At 49.8% G+C, this 13,356-nt stretch overlaps 1 long non-coding RNA gene across 1 annotated transcript in view; it reads left to right on the top strand.

Moving 5' to 3' along the window:
• The window catches only part of LOC126502292 (uncharacterized), an 18,333-nt gene extending 8,862 nt beyond the window's left edge, over window positions 1-9,471 (top strand). Inside the window, exon 3 of the long non-coding RNA XR_007591889.1 lies at window positions 9,265-9,471. This is a non-coding gene — a long non-coding RNA (uncharacterized lncRNA). The remainder of the gene's footprint in view (window positions 1-9,264) is intronic.
• The last annotated feature ends 3,885 nt before the right edge of the window (window positions 9,472-13,356 follow it).

Here is a 13,356-nt window from a genome sequence, read left to right as displayed (position 1 = left end):
AAAGGTAAAAAAAAAAAAAAAAAAAAAAAAAAAAAAAAAAAAAAAAAGCACAGCCTGTCATGCTGTGGCTGTGGGCAAAACAAGTGTGCAAACGTGCTTGACCAGGCCACCACACATCAGGACTAGGATGTGGCAGCTATGCAAACAGGTGTTCTCAGGCTGCCACGTGGTGTCCCTGGAACATAGCAGCCAGGCATTCAAGGATGCCGGCACCACCACGTGGTAGTGATGGGGCACCTCACAGGCGTGGAAAGGTGTCCTTGAACTGCCAAGCATCGACCCTGGGGTATGGCAGCCTGTGAACAGAGAGGCCCACGTTGCTCTGTGGCAGTGCTGGGCGTGGCGTGGCACTGGTGTGAAGACGTGAACCCGTGTTGTCAGGCGAAAAGCACGGTGTGAACAGGCAGGCTCCCATCACCCTGCGGCAACACTGGAACCCTGACCCAGTGGGAACAGGTACGCCTGTGCCGCCACTTGTTGTGACGGGGACCATGGCACGTGTGCAAAGAGGCACGCCCAGACTGCCATATGGCAGTTCTGGGACACGGTAGGCGGGCAAAGGGGGATGCCTATGCCACCATGTAGCCGCACTGGGACACGACAGGCGTGCAAACAGGTGTTCACAGGCTGCCGCATGGTGGACACTGACGCAGTGTGCATATGAACAGGCACACCTAGGTTGTCACTTAGTGGGGTGGAAATACAATATTTTATAAGCAAGCAAGCATGCGCCCCCACTTGTGTTACCTACAAACACATGAGTCCGTGCCATTAAATGCCAGAGCTTGTATACAGCTGGTATGAGATGAGCCTGAACACAGCTGGTGTGAGATCATGCATACTTATACCACGCACAACACAGCTGTGCCTGCACCTCATGTGTTGGTGTTGAAGTATGGTACATGTGTGAGCACGCATGCCCAGGCTGCTGCGCGGCAATACTGGGACATCGCACAGGAGCAAAGAGGCGAGCCCAGGTCACTGTGGGGAGGTGCTAGGACATGGCAGGTGTGTCCAGGCAAGCCGTGAGGCAGCACGGGGACCTGGTAAGTTTGTAAACAGGGGTACGCAGGCCACACATAGTACAGAGATACAGCAGAGGTGCCAGTAGGCGTGACGTCGTGGCACCTGGATACAGCACAGAGGTGAATAGACACGCCCACCCCTAGGGGCTGGCACTGGGTGTGTTAATAGGCGAGCTAGCACCACCATGTGGCGGCCATGGGACACAGCACCGGTGGAATGTGGCACATGTGTGAACAGTTGTATCTAGGCTATCGTAGGGCAGCCCAGGAACACAGCAGGTAGGCGAATGGATATACTAGTCCTGCCGTGTGGTGACGCTTTGAAGCAGCAGGTACGCAAACAGGTGAGCTGTGTCATCGTGTGGTGGTGTTGGAAAATGGCAGAGTGGTTAATCCACACCACCATGTGGCTGCACTTGGGAATGGCATGTGTGTGAACAGGTTAGCCCAGGCTGCTGCATGACCACGCTGAGGCACGACAGTCTAAATGCATAGTCGTGCCCAGACTGCCACGAGGGGGTGTTGGAACATGGAAGGCACGTGGGCAGTGAGTCCCAGGTTGCTACATAGCAAGACTCAGACACCTCATGCAAGTAAATAGGAAAGTCCCGGACAATATGTGGTAGTCCTGATACACGACGGGGGACGGGCAAGTGAATAGGTGTGTGCAGGCCACTATGCCGCAGGTCTGGGACATGGCAGGTCTGTACACAGGTGTATCCAGGTGGTATATGGCAGGACTGGGATATGCACGGGTGCAAAGAGACATGTCCATGCTTCCAAACACGGATGGATGTGAAGAGGTATGTTTGTGCCTGCCATGTAGCATCACGAGGGCACCAGAGGTGCACAATAATGTGGTGGCACTGAGACATGGCAGATGTGCAGACAGGCCTGCTCATGCTGCTTTGTGGTACCACTTGGCTAGGGCAGGCGTACAAAAGGCACGCCTGTGCTACCATGTGCTGGCGCTGGCATATGAATAGGCCTGTCTGCCACCCTGTGTGAGCACGGGAACACGGCAAGCGCATGAACAGGTATGACCACACCACTAAGTTGAGGTGCTGGGACACAGCAGGTTGGAGCCCACACTATATCACGTGGTGTGGGCTGCGCTGGGGCCTGACATGTATGCACACAGATATTCCTGAGCCACCACATAGCAGCTCTGGGACGCGACAAGCATGCAAAAAAGGCGTTCACAGAACGTCCTACGGTGGATACCAACAGAGCACACATGTGGACAGGCAAGCCTAGACACATGTGCCGCATAGTGAAGTGCGTGAACATCAGGTGTGTATACGGGCGTGCCTCCATGTGGTGGCCCTGGACACGCAAACAAAACATGCATGTGCTGCCACGTGGCAGTGTGGGGACACAGCATAGATATGCACATGTCAGTCCGTGCCACCGCATGGGGTACTAGAACATGGCAGGCGTGCAAACAGGTGTTCACCTGGCAGGCACAACAGCAAGCATGCCTGTGCTGCCATGTGGTGGCATTTGGAGAGAGCAAGAGGATGAGCAGGCATGCCTACCGTTCCAAACGGCAGTACTGGGCGTGGCAGGTGTGCAAACAAGTGCTTCTGAACCGCCACATGGAGGTGCTGGGACACAGTAGACGTGCAAGCTGGAGCCTTCAAACAGGCATGTGCATGCCAGCACAGAGTGGGTGGCACTGTGCTACCGCGGGCAGGTGAGCATGCACGCCCGGGACACCACGTGGCAATACTTAGACAGGGCCTGTGTATGAACAGGTGGGCCTGCACCCGCAAGTGGCAGCGCTGGGGCAGAGCAAGTGTTCTGTGCCACAGTGTGGTGACACTGGGATACAACATGCCCACGAACAGGTATGCCATGCCAACGTATGGCAGGGGATACAGCAACATGCAAATAGGTGTGCCTGCATGGTCACGTGACACAAGGACATAGCAGGTATGAATGTGTGTGCCCATGTCACCATCTGGCTGTGATAGGTGTGCCCTCACTGCCCCATGACGGTGCTGGGACATCACAGGCATAAGCAGGTGGAGAATGCATCCCCTACTGTGGTCCTGGACGTAGTATACATGCAGCCAGGCCTAGACCACTATGCTTTGGCACTGGTACACACCAAGTGCGTGTACATGCCTTGTCAAGCCACCCTATTTCAGTGCGAGGGCTCACAAGGTGCACAAACATATGTGCCATCCCACTACACGACAGCCCTGGGACGTGAGAACAGACAGGCCAGTGCCACCACTGTGACACGGGATGGGTGCAAACAGGCGAGCTCATGTTGCCGTATGGCGTCACTAGACACGACACAAGTGCAGGCGCGTGTGCCTGAGCTCTGGAACAATGCAGGCATGTGAATAAGTCGGGGCCCATTGCCGTGTGGTGGCACTGGGGTGTAGAACAGGCTGCCGTGAGGTGGCACTGGAACACAGCAGGCGTGTGAACAGGTGAATTCAGGCAGAACGTAGCCGTGCTGGGATACGGCAGGGGTGCAGGCAGGCATGTGCAGGCTTCACGTTGCAAGGCTGGGCCATGGCATGGTTGCAAACCGACGTGACTACACCATCATATGGTGACACCAATACAGCAGGTTTTACAAATGTGTGTGTCCACGATACTACATGGTGACACGGGACATGACAGAAGTGCAAACAGGCGTGCCTATGCCACCTTGTGGTGGCATTGGGACATGGCAGGCATGCAAACAGGTGGGCCATCATCACCCCCATGGTGGTGTGGGCACGTTCCAGTATGTGAATACGTGCACCAACAGGCACTCCCATGCCACCATATGGTATCATTAAGACACATTAGCATGCGAATTGGCATGCCTGTGCCACCAGGGGTCAGTGCCAGGACATAGCAGGCCCATAAAACATCATGCCCATGTTACCACGTGGCAGTGCTGGAAAACAGCGGGCACTCAGACAGGAAGGCACAACAGCACGGTGGCACTAGGACATAGCAGGTGTGACACACTGCCACATAACACATCGCCTGTGTAAACGGGCACGCCTCTGCTACCAGGTTACTGGGACACAATAGGTATGCAAGCAGGAATGCCCACACTGCATGAAACATTGCAGGGCACCGCAGGTGGACAAACTGGTGGTGTTGGAACATGGTGAGCCTGCACCACAACATGCCGGCACCAGGACACGTCCCGCACCCAGGCACACGGCCCCAGACTGCCAGGATGGGTGCTGGGAAACAGCAAGAACAAACAGCCACCTGGCAGAGATGGAACACGGCAGGCACTTGAACAGATCTGCCCGTGCCGTCAGACGGTGGTGCTGGGGCACGGCATATACCTGAACGGGTATGCCAGGAGCCACTAGGAGATGGTAGGCATGAAGATGCGTGCCTGGGCCTCCACATGGCGGCACGGAACTTGGCAGGTGTGTCAGCCATGCTGGGACGTGAAGTGGGTACAAGATGTGCTTCGCTGTGACATGAGAGGTAGCCTGTGGGGGAAGCCAGGTCGTGGTGTTGGGACACGGCAGGCGAGAACATGGTTGCTTTGCACTGCCGCATGGCAGCTCCGGAGCATAATAGGCACGCAAGACAGGCACCAGGTGGCAGAGCTAGGATACAGCAGGCATGTGAACGGAGGTGTTCAGAGAGGCATGCCCGTGCAGCCGTGTGCCAGTACCAGGACATGACAGACACGGCCAGGCCTTCCTACAAAAAACCACACGATGGCACTGGGACACAGCAGGAGGGGGCGGGCATGCCCGCGCTACCAAGTGGGGGGCAGCGGACCTAGCAGGCATGCGAAACAGGCTCCAGGTAGTGGTACTGGGACACAGCAAGGCCCCAGACAGGCATATCTGCACTGCTACATAGTGGTGGACACAGTACGTTCAAACATGTGCCCAGTGGCGGGATGTGGCAGGTGCACAGAACGAGCATGCTGGGACATGGCAGGCACGCAAACAGGCATGCTCGTGACACCAGGAGGTAGGACTAGGGGCGAGAACAGGAGCGCCTGCATTGCCATAGTGCTGAGACATGTCAGGTATGCAAACAGGTATGCTAGACTCCATATGGTGGCACTGGGACATGGTGAGCCTGTGAACAGGCATGCCAGGCTGCCATCTGGAAGGGCTGGGACATAACCAACAGGCTAACATGCATGCCCATGCTGCCATGTGGAGGTGTGCAATAGGTGTGCTCATTCCGCCATGGGACGCTGCTTGAACAAAGAAGGCAGGCATGCAATCAGGAACGCTTGTGCCGCCCAGTGGCACAATGGAGACACAGTAGGCACATGAATAAAATGCGTCCACACTGCCTGCACAGCCATGTGGCATCACTTGGGAACAGGCGTGCCCATATTGTGGCACAGTATGTAGCATTACGAGGGCACTGTAGAACACTGCAACTGCCACATGGCAGGGCTGGACATGACCTGCTTGCAGACAGGCATTCCCATGCTGGGACGTGGCCGGAGCACAAACAAAAACCTCCATATCCCCAGGGGATGGTGCTGGGAGACAGAGGGCATGCAAACCGGCATTCCCGTGCCACCAGGTGGCAGTGCTGAGACACGGCAGCCGTAGAAACAAGGGTGTCCGTCCATGCACCTACCTGGTACTCCGGGATACAGCAAGCACACAAAAAAAACATGTCCACGCCACCACGTGGCAGCAATGAAACACGGTAGGTACGTGAACAGGTATGCCCAACACAACATGCACCAGAGCAGATGCGCCTGTGCCTCACAGCAGGCATGCAAACAGGCACGGCGTGTCGAGTTGCAGCATTGCCGGGACAAAGCAGGCATGGAAATCGGTGTGTCCGTGTCACCGCATGGAAGCTTTGGGACATAGCAGGCGTACAAACAGGCAAGCCTGCCCTGCAACATTCCAGAGCTAGGAATCATAGGCGTACCCTGGCCACCAGGTGGCAGTGTTGTCTCTGCTGCAGCAGCTTGATGCCATGTGTCTCACATGTGAACACATGTGGCAATGCTACCATGGTACGATGCTGCAGGAAAGGCAGAGATCACATGTGATCAAGCGCGCTAAGGCTGCCGTAGCACGGTCATGTGGCGCATCTTGGGTACGGTCACACATGCCCACACTACCAAATATGGTGCTTCCGCACAGCTCATGTGTGACCCTGCATGCCAGTGCAGCAGAGAATGGTGCTAAGACAATCCCTTTTGTACACAGGCATGCGCATGCCACCAAGGCGCAGCACTGTAGCACGGCTCACGTGTGAGTATGAGTGTAGATGCAATAGGCTTTAATAGTGTCGTAAACTATCACTGAACACACTTTATTTCTGTGGTTCTAGAGAACAAGATCTGGGCAAACTAAGGGCAAGTGCCCCGACTGAGCAATGTTCCAAACACTCCATTGAGGGCCTAAACTGAGCCTCAAGTCATTGCATTCTAGACTAGCCCTTTGGTGGTTAAAGAGAGATAATCGTGTATTTAAAGGTGTGCTTTTTCATTCACTGAACAGATGCTTAGGGAAGACTGTCATGTGCCAAGCATCATGCTAGGGTTGGAGATCCATTGGTGTATAAACAGCTATAGTGTTTACATGTGTGTGTGGTGTGTGTGTGCAAACAGATAAGGCTGAGTGAGCATTCCAGTGTGGGAGAGCACAGCTTATGTATTCAGTCTTTGATCAATTCCGGGAAGGGACATCAGGAAGAAAAGCACAGAAGACTGGAAATGTAGGTTAGCTGGTAGACGACTGTCCACTTAGCATACAGTTATATACAGCTTTGGGTTCTATCCCTAGCCGTACATAAACTAGGCATGGTAGCCCATACTTGGAATCCCAGCCCTGTTGAAGGAAGAGGCATGAAGATCAGAAGTTCAAAGTCACCTATGGCTAATTCCAAGCCAGTTTAGGTTATATAAGACCCTGTCTCTTGGGGCTGGAGAGATGGCTCAGAGGTTAAGAGCACTGACTGCTCTTCCAGAGGTCCTGAGTTCATTTCCCAGCAACCACATGGTGGCTTGCAACCATCTGTAATGAGGTCTGGTTCCCTCTTCTGGCCAGCAGGCATACAGACAGAGAGAACACTGTATACATAATAAATAAATCTTTTTTTTTTTTTTTAAAAAAAAGACCCTGTCTCAAAGAAAAACAAAACTTCTACCATACACAGGAAAACAGGAAGCTTCTTTAGCAAGCCTTAAGCAGATGGCTGGGTATTGTTCTATATTGTGTAGGACAAGAAATAGCTCTTTGCGAATAGAGGGAGGAAGTGGTTTCTTTGAGAGCCATTGGCAACGATCCCTGCCTATTTGCAGTGTAAACACTGGGAGGCTCCTATGTTTCTCTTCAAAAGCAAACAGCAGGACCAATTTAGGTGGTGAGCACCTGTAATCTCACCTCTCTTGAGGCAGAGCGGGGAGACAGAGAGCTAGGAGGCAGCCTGGGCGATGAATCGAGGCCTTGTACTTGGTTGGCCTGTATTCCCACTTATGCAGTGGTTTCTGTCCCTGCATTCTCCTCCAAACAGGCAGTAATGCTTAACACCCCAGAGATTACAGGGATGCTCAGCTGGAGGCCGGGATGGCAAAGAGCAATTCCCGTATTCCAAGGTCAAAATGTGAATGTGTGATCTTATTAGCACGGTGCAGACTGTTGCAACCGTCTGAGGAAAGAAGACATTTCCGTTTAAAAGAGGGCGGCTTATGAAGGGCCACTCCTCTATGTGTGTGTGTGTGGGGGGGGGGCAGACCAGGCACTGAGCACACTGATTCTCAGTCCTCCAAATGAGGAGCCACCTTCCTGTCTGAGACTTTTCGAGTTTCACATCACTGAATGAATAAAAAACTGAGATTTCTGGCATTCTCACCGGGTGAGTTTGAACTCTTGATAAGTTCATTTGGGTGGAAGAATGCGGGGAGCTGCCAAACTCCACAAATCTTTCAGACAGCCAAGTCTGATTCTGCTTCTAAACAGAATCATTTTTCTCAAACATGACTTGTTTCCACCAAAATGTTCTATGGTAAGCATTTTCTATGCTCGGTAGAATAGCTGTTAGATATTCCCCTGCTAATTACAGAACTTGAACATTTAATAGCCATGACTCCTTATTTTCAGGGGATGTTATGTTACCCCAGAACCCTATGCAAGAGGAGGAAGGAGTCTGCTAGAGCAGTCGCACTAATCCTACACCAAACTCCATAAACGCCCGCAGTATTACCAACGATATGTTCATAATACTGATACAAGTCCTAGTATACTGTACGTACTTGAAGATATGTTGAATGAAGAATTAAAGTAGACTTTCTCATAGTAATGACTCTTTTTTTTTAAAGGTAGTATGCCCCCGGTGCCCCTGTTTCCCACTTGGGAAACAGGTACCCCTCCTTTCAGGATCTGTTGCATCTGCAGCTGGGTGTTGTGGTGAACACCTGAGTCCTAGCACACTGGAGCCAGAAACAGGGGAATTGCTGAAAGTTCGAGACTAGCCTGGTCTATGCAGCAAAACCATAACTCCGGAATTAATGAGTATAATACAGTCTGACCTGGCTAGTTTTATGTTGGCTTGATACAAGTTAGAGTTATCTGAGAGGTGGAAACCTCAATTGAGAAAATGCCTCCATAATAGCCAGCAGTAGGTTTTTTTTGTTGTTGTTGTTTGTTTTATTAGTGATTGATGAGGTAAGGGTCCCCATCCTACTGTAGGTGGGCACCATATGTAGTCTGGGCCGCCAGCTCACAAATAATGACATGGAGACTTATTATTAATTATGAAAGTTCAGTCCTAGTTTAAGTTTGTTCCTAACTAGTTCTTATAACTTAAATTAACCCATTTCTATTCATCTAAGTTCTGTCACATACCGCCCATCCTCTTTCTTTCAGGTCTCCTAGTGTCTCTCATTCCTCCTCCTACTTCCTCTCTCTTCCTGGAAGTCCACCTATACTTCCTGCCTAGCTACTGGCCATTCAGCTTTTTATTACACTAATCACAGCAATATGCCTTCACCCTGGGCTGGTGGTCCTAGGTTCTATAAGGAAGCAGGCCGAGAAAGCCATCGGGAGCAAGCCAACAAATAGCACCCCTCCATGGCTTCTGCCCCAGCTCCTGCCTCCAGGTTCCTGCTGTTTTTGAGTTTCTGAGCTAAATGATTTTGATGATCAACAGTGATATGGAAGTGTAAGTCAAATACAAACGAACCCTTTCCTGCTCAAGTTGCTTTTGGTCATGGTGTTTCATCACAATAGTAACCAACCCTAAGATATCATCTAATGGCTCTTTCTGTCAGTCCTAGGGGCTGCAGATGGTGGTGTGGTCCTACAGTACCAGCTATTCAGGAAGCTCAGAATGGACATGCAAGGCTTCATTTGACTGTCAACAGTTCACAAAAATGCCTGCTGACTTCCTGTTTCTCTTCCAAAGACCAAGTCATGTGCTCCATTTCCTCTTGGAACTCAGATGATGTGAATATCTTGTGATAATCTTATCTGCTCAAACACTATTTTACTCATCATTGCTCTACCTACATTTTAAGGATAGAAGCAGTTCTTTCTTTCCACAACCCTTCTTTCTTTATTTTGGTTTTCTGGGACAGGGCTTCACTCTGTAGTACTGCCTGACCTAAAACTCACTATGCATATAAAGCTGGCATCAAACTTAATAGCATTCGCCTTCCCTCTTCTTCTCAAGTGCTAGAATTTGCCAGCACACTCTGCTTCTTTGACATTTTAAACCAGAAGTGGGACTAACAGCTAAATAGAAAGATTGGAAACTTCACAAACCCTTTAGTAGCTGGAGGGGGAACACACACTAGGCAGGCAAGGCACGGTGCCTCTATTCCAGATGCAAAATAAGATTGATAAATACAATTCTGATAAATCTTTTCTTATGCAGTACGGAGGTTAAGACAAACAGGGGAGGGCTGGAGAGATGGCTCAGCAGTTAAGAGCACTGGCTATTCTTCGAGAGGATCTGGGTTCAGTTTCCAGCACCTCCGTAAGTGGCTCACAACTGTCTGTAACTCTAGCTCTAGGGGATCCTCTACCCTCTCTAGCCTCTGTGGATGCCAGGCATCCACGTGATTATACATACATAGCAGGCAAAACACTTGTACACATGAAATAAAAATAAAGAATAGAAACCTTAAAGACAGAGAAGGAGAAGCCGCAGCTATGAACAGCTCGAACTTTAGTGCCTTAATATAATTTTGTTTTTACTCAAGTTGTCCGGTAGAGACTGTCAAGGTAGTGGCTGTCACCTCCCAGGCTTTGCCTGTTGTTTACTTGTTTACTGCTCAGTGGCTTCATCTTGTTTTTGTCTGAGTCAGGGTGTTGTAGAACACTATCCTCCGATCATTGCCATCTTCAGAGCAGCTGCAACTACCTCCAAGTGAACCTTAGAACCATCTCTGTTGCTGTTTCCTCAAAGACGTGGATAGGGAGAGTCGCTAGACTCCCTGAAGGCAAGGGCAGGAGCATATATGCAATTTTACATACATACAGCTGTATGTAATTCTGCTAACATGGTGTGTGTGGTTGAGTGGTCTCAGGAAGTGCTAGAGTGTACAGAGGGTGGAAGGTTAAGTGAGGAGGGCATCCATTAGCACAGCTATGGGGAGGTCGTCACCCGTACTTGGGTGAGACTCTCCAGTGAAATGCTGCTTTGAGGTCACGCACGAACAAATTAATTGGCCCCAGCTAATCTCAAAGATAATAAAGAGCAGACACGTCCGGAAGAGAAAAACCCTAGACATATTTGATGAACTTCCTTAGTGAGGTGGCCTTGCCATGACAACCAAGGGCAGAAATGCAGTTAATTCAAGTTGTGCGGTTCCATCCTCTGGTGATTTGAATGAGAATGGCCCCACAGGCTCATGGATTTGAATGTCTGATCACGTCACAGGGAGTGGCACTATTTGAAAAGATTAGGAGGTGTGACCTTCTTGGAAAAGTACATCCCTGGGTGGGGATTTTAAGATTTTCAAAAGCCGCAGCCAGGCCCAGTGGCTCCCTCTTCTTACTGGCTGCAGATTCAGACGTAGAACTCTCAGCTGCTTCCCCAGCGCAATCTGTCTGTGTGCCACCGTGCCTCCTGCCATGATGACAATGGATTAAACCTCTGAAACTGTAAGCCAGCCCCAACTAATGCTCTTTTATTAGCATTGCCATGGTCAGGGTGTCTCTTCACAGCAACACTGACACATCCAAAACAAATCACAACTGATTTTTTTCTATTATTACTAGGAATTGAGCCCAGGGCCTCAGGCATGCCCAGCAAATGTTTTACTATTGAACTACATCTCCAGCCTCCTTTACAAGCTTATCTTTAATGGCTCCCAAGTAGCTGAGATAAAAGGAATGTACCACCCACCGTGCCTGGTTGGCTTAATTTTAAGTAAGACTGGGAGTAGATTAGTCAGAATTTTAGCATTTAGACCAGTCTCTATTGTGGAGTAGAAATCTGTTTCACATCAACAATCTGTTAGAGTATGTTTCATCCCTAGAAAGGCCTCTGGCACTTCAAAAGAATATGGTTGATTAGAGGCTAGTTCTTTAGCGTCTCAACAACTTGGTTCACTTTTCTAACTCTTTTTCGTTTGTTTGTTTGTTTTTCGAGACAGTGTTTCTTTGTAGCTTTGGAGCCTGTCCTGGAATGAGCTCTTGTAGACCAGGCTGGCTTCGAACTCACAGAGATCCTCCTGCCTCTGCCTCCCGAGTGCTTAATACTAGTGTGCGCCACCACTACCCGGCCACTTTTCTAACTCTTTATGTTGGTTGTTGATACACTATTCTGCCAGTTTCCAATTCTTACATAACTAACAGGTCCTGGCGTGTTAGTTTGTAGATACATGAAGTCATATACAATTGAACATTAAGGTCAATGCTCCTGTACCATTTAGCGTAGGGTCCTTTTTTGCACTAATTCCCACAAACTCACATACACTTATTCAGTGTCTGAGTTAATCCCAGCTATGGCATTCACATCCAGGAAAGAATAATAGGAAATCCACTTACAACTCCCAGAAACATCTGCTGCCCTTGTTTTGGTCATTGTCACAAAAGTGACGTTAGCTTCTTATTGATGATATGACATATGATGATATTGGTCAGCACGAAGTCTTCATCTTGATACAAACTTATTCTCTTACAGTTCTGCATGCCAGATCTCTGGCCCAAGTCTCATTAGATAAAAACTTCAAAACCTTAGCAAGACTGAGCTCCTTCTGGGAGCTCTAGGGAAGAACACAGTTCCTTGCCTTTCCAGCTTCTAGAAGCTACCATGCTACTTAGCTTATGGCTTCTCTTCCACATTCAAAGACAGGTATATTGATCTTGTCCTAGTTCTTGGGAAGCTGAGGCAGGAGGACTGCCATGAGTTCCAGGCAGCCTGAAAACTGACAAATGAAAAATCCCAAACGGAGTTAGGAATAGCACATCTATCTGCCCCTGCTTTGGTCCTCACAGCTGGGTCTCTGTGGCTACCAAGAAGCCCTTGTATTTAGATTAGCTCCACAGGATAGTCTAGGCTGCCGTTCCCAGCTCAAAGACCTGTAATTTAGTCACATTTGCAAAGCTCTTTTGCACACATGCCAGCACACTCTCAGGCTCTAGGGATTAGCAAGTGACCATCTTTTATAGAGTCATTATGGCCACCATAGTGGCATCCATGCCTGCTGAGGCCACATGATGTGGTGAGCTCACGGGTCCAGCATGGGCATTTTTCTCAGCGTGACGGTACTGGGGTGTTACTGTTCTCCCCCATTGCAGCTGAACTCTAACACCCCTCATGTCTTGACTGTAAGATGGGAGAAAGGCTCCTGTTTCCAGGGTCCAGCCCTCTGGGCTCGGTGACTCGGAGACTCGTTGTCACAAGAAAGCCTCTCTTAAATTTTCCTGTGTCAAAAGTAAATAATACACCACTTGCTGCTTAAAATACTTCAGTGCCTTCTCATTATACTTGTTCCAGCAAAAAAAGCAACGTTTATAAGCCTTTTATGCCCCTCTAATCTCGCCGAGGACTTCCTTCCTTCTTTACTGTACTCTAGCTATACGGAAGTTCTTCCAGTTCCTCAAGTGTTCTACTGTTTTCTTATGATATGAACCTCAAATACACTATTTCCCCCTTGTAGGCTGCTCTTAGTCACATATTCGGGCCTGAGTTTAAATGTCACTTCTTGAGCGGGTTTCCTTGTGGCCCTCATCTTTTCTCATAGCCCCCTGATATTTCCTTAGTGCTCGCACTAATCAGAATGTGTATAAGTGCCCTGGAGGGGCAGCTCAGTGCTCATGAGCATCCTTGCTCTGGCTGAACAGTCAGAACCCATATCTAGCTGCTCACAACTGTTTGTACTGCCAGCTTCATGGAAATCCAATCCCCTGGT

The sequence above is a fragment of the Alexandromys fortis genome, unplaced genomic scaffold (genome assembly GCF_014885135.2).
Source record: "Alexandromys fortis isolate MF-2015 unplaced genomic scaffold, M_Fortis_MF-2015_v1.1 scaffold_9, whole genome shotgun sequence".
NCBI lineage: Eukaryota > Metazoa > Chordata > Mammalia > Rodentia > Cricetidae > Alexandromys > Alexandromys fortis.
The sequence above is the reverse complement of the archived record's forward strand: the minus strand, read 5'-3'. Positions and strand labels throughout refer to the sequence as shown.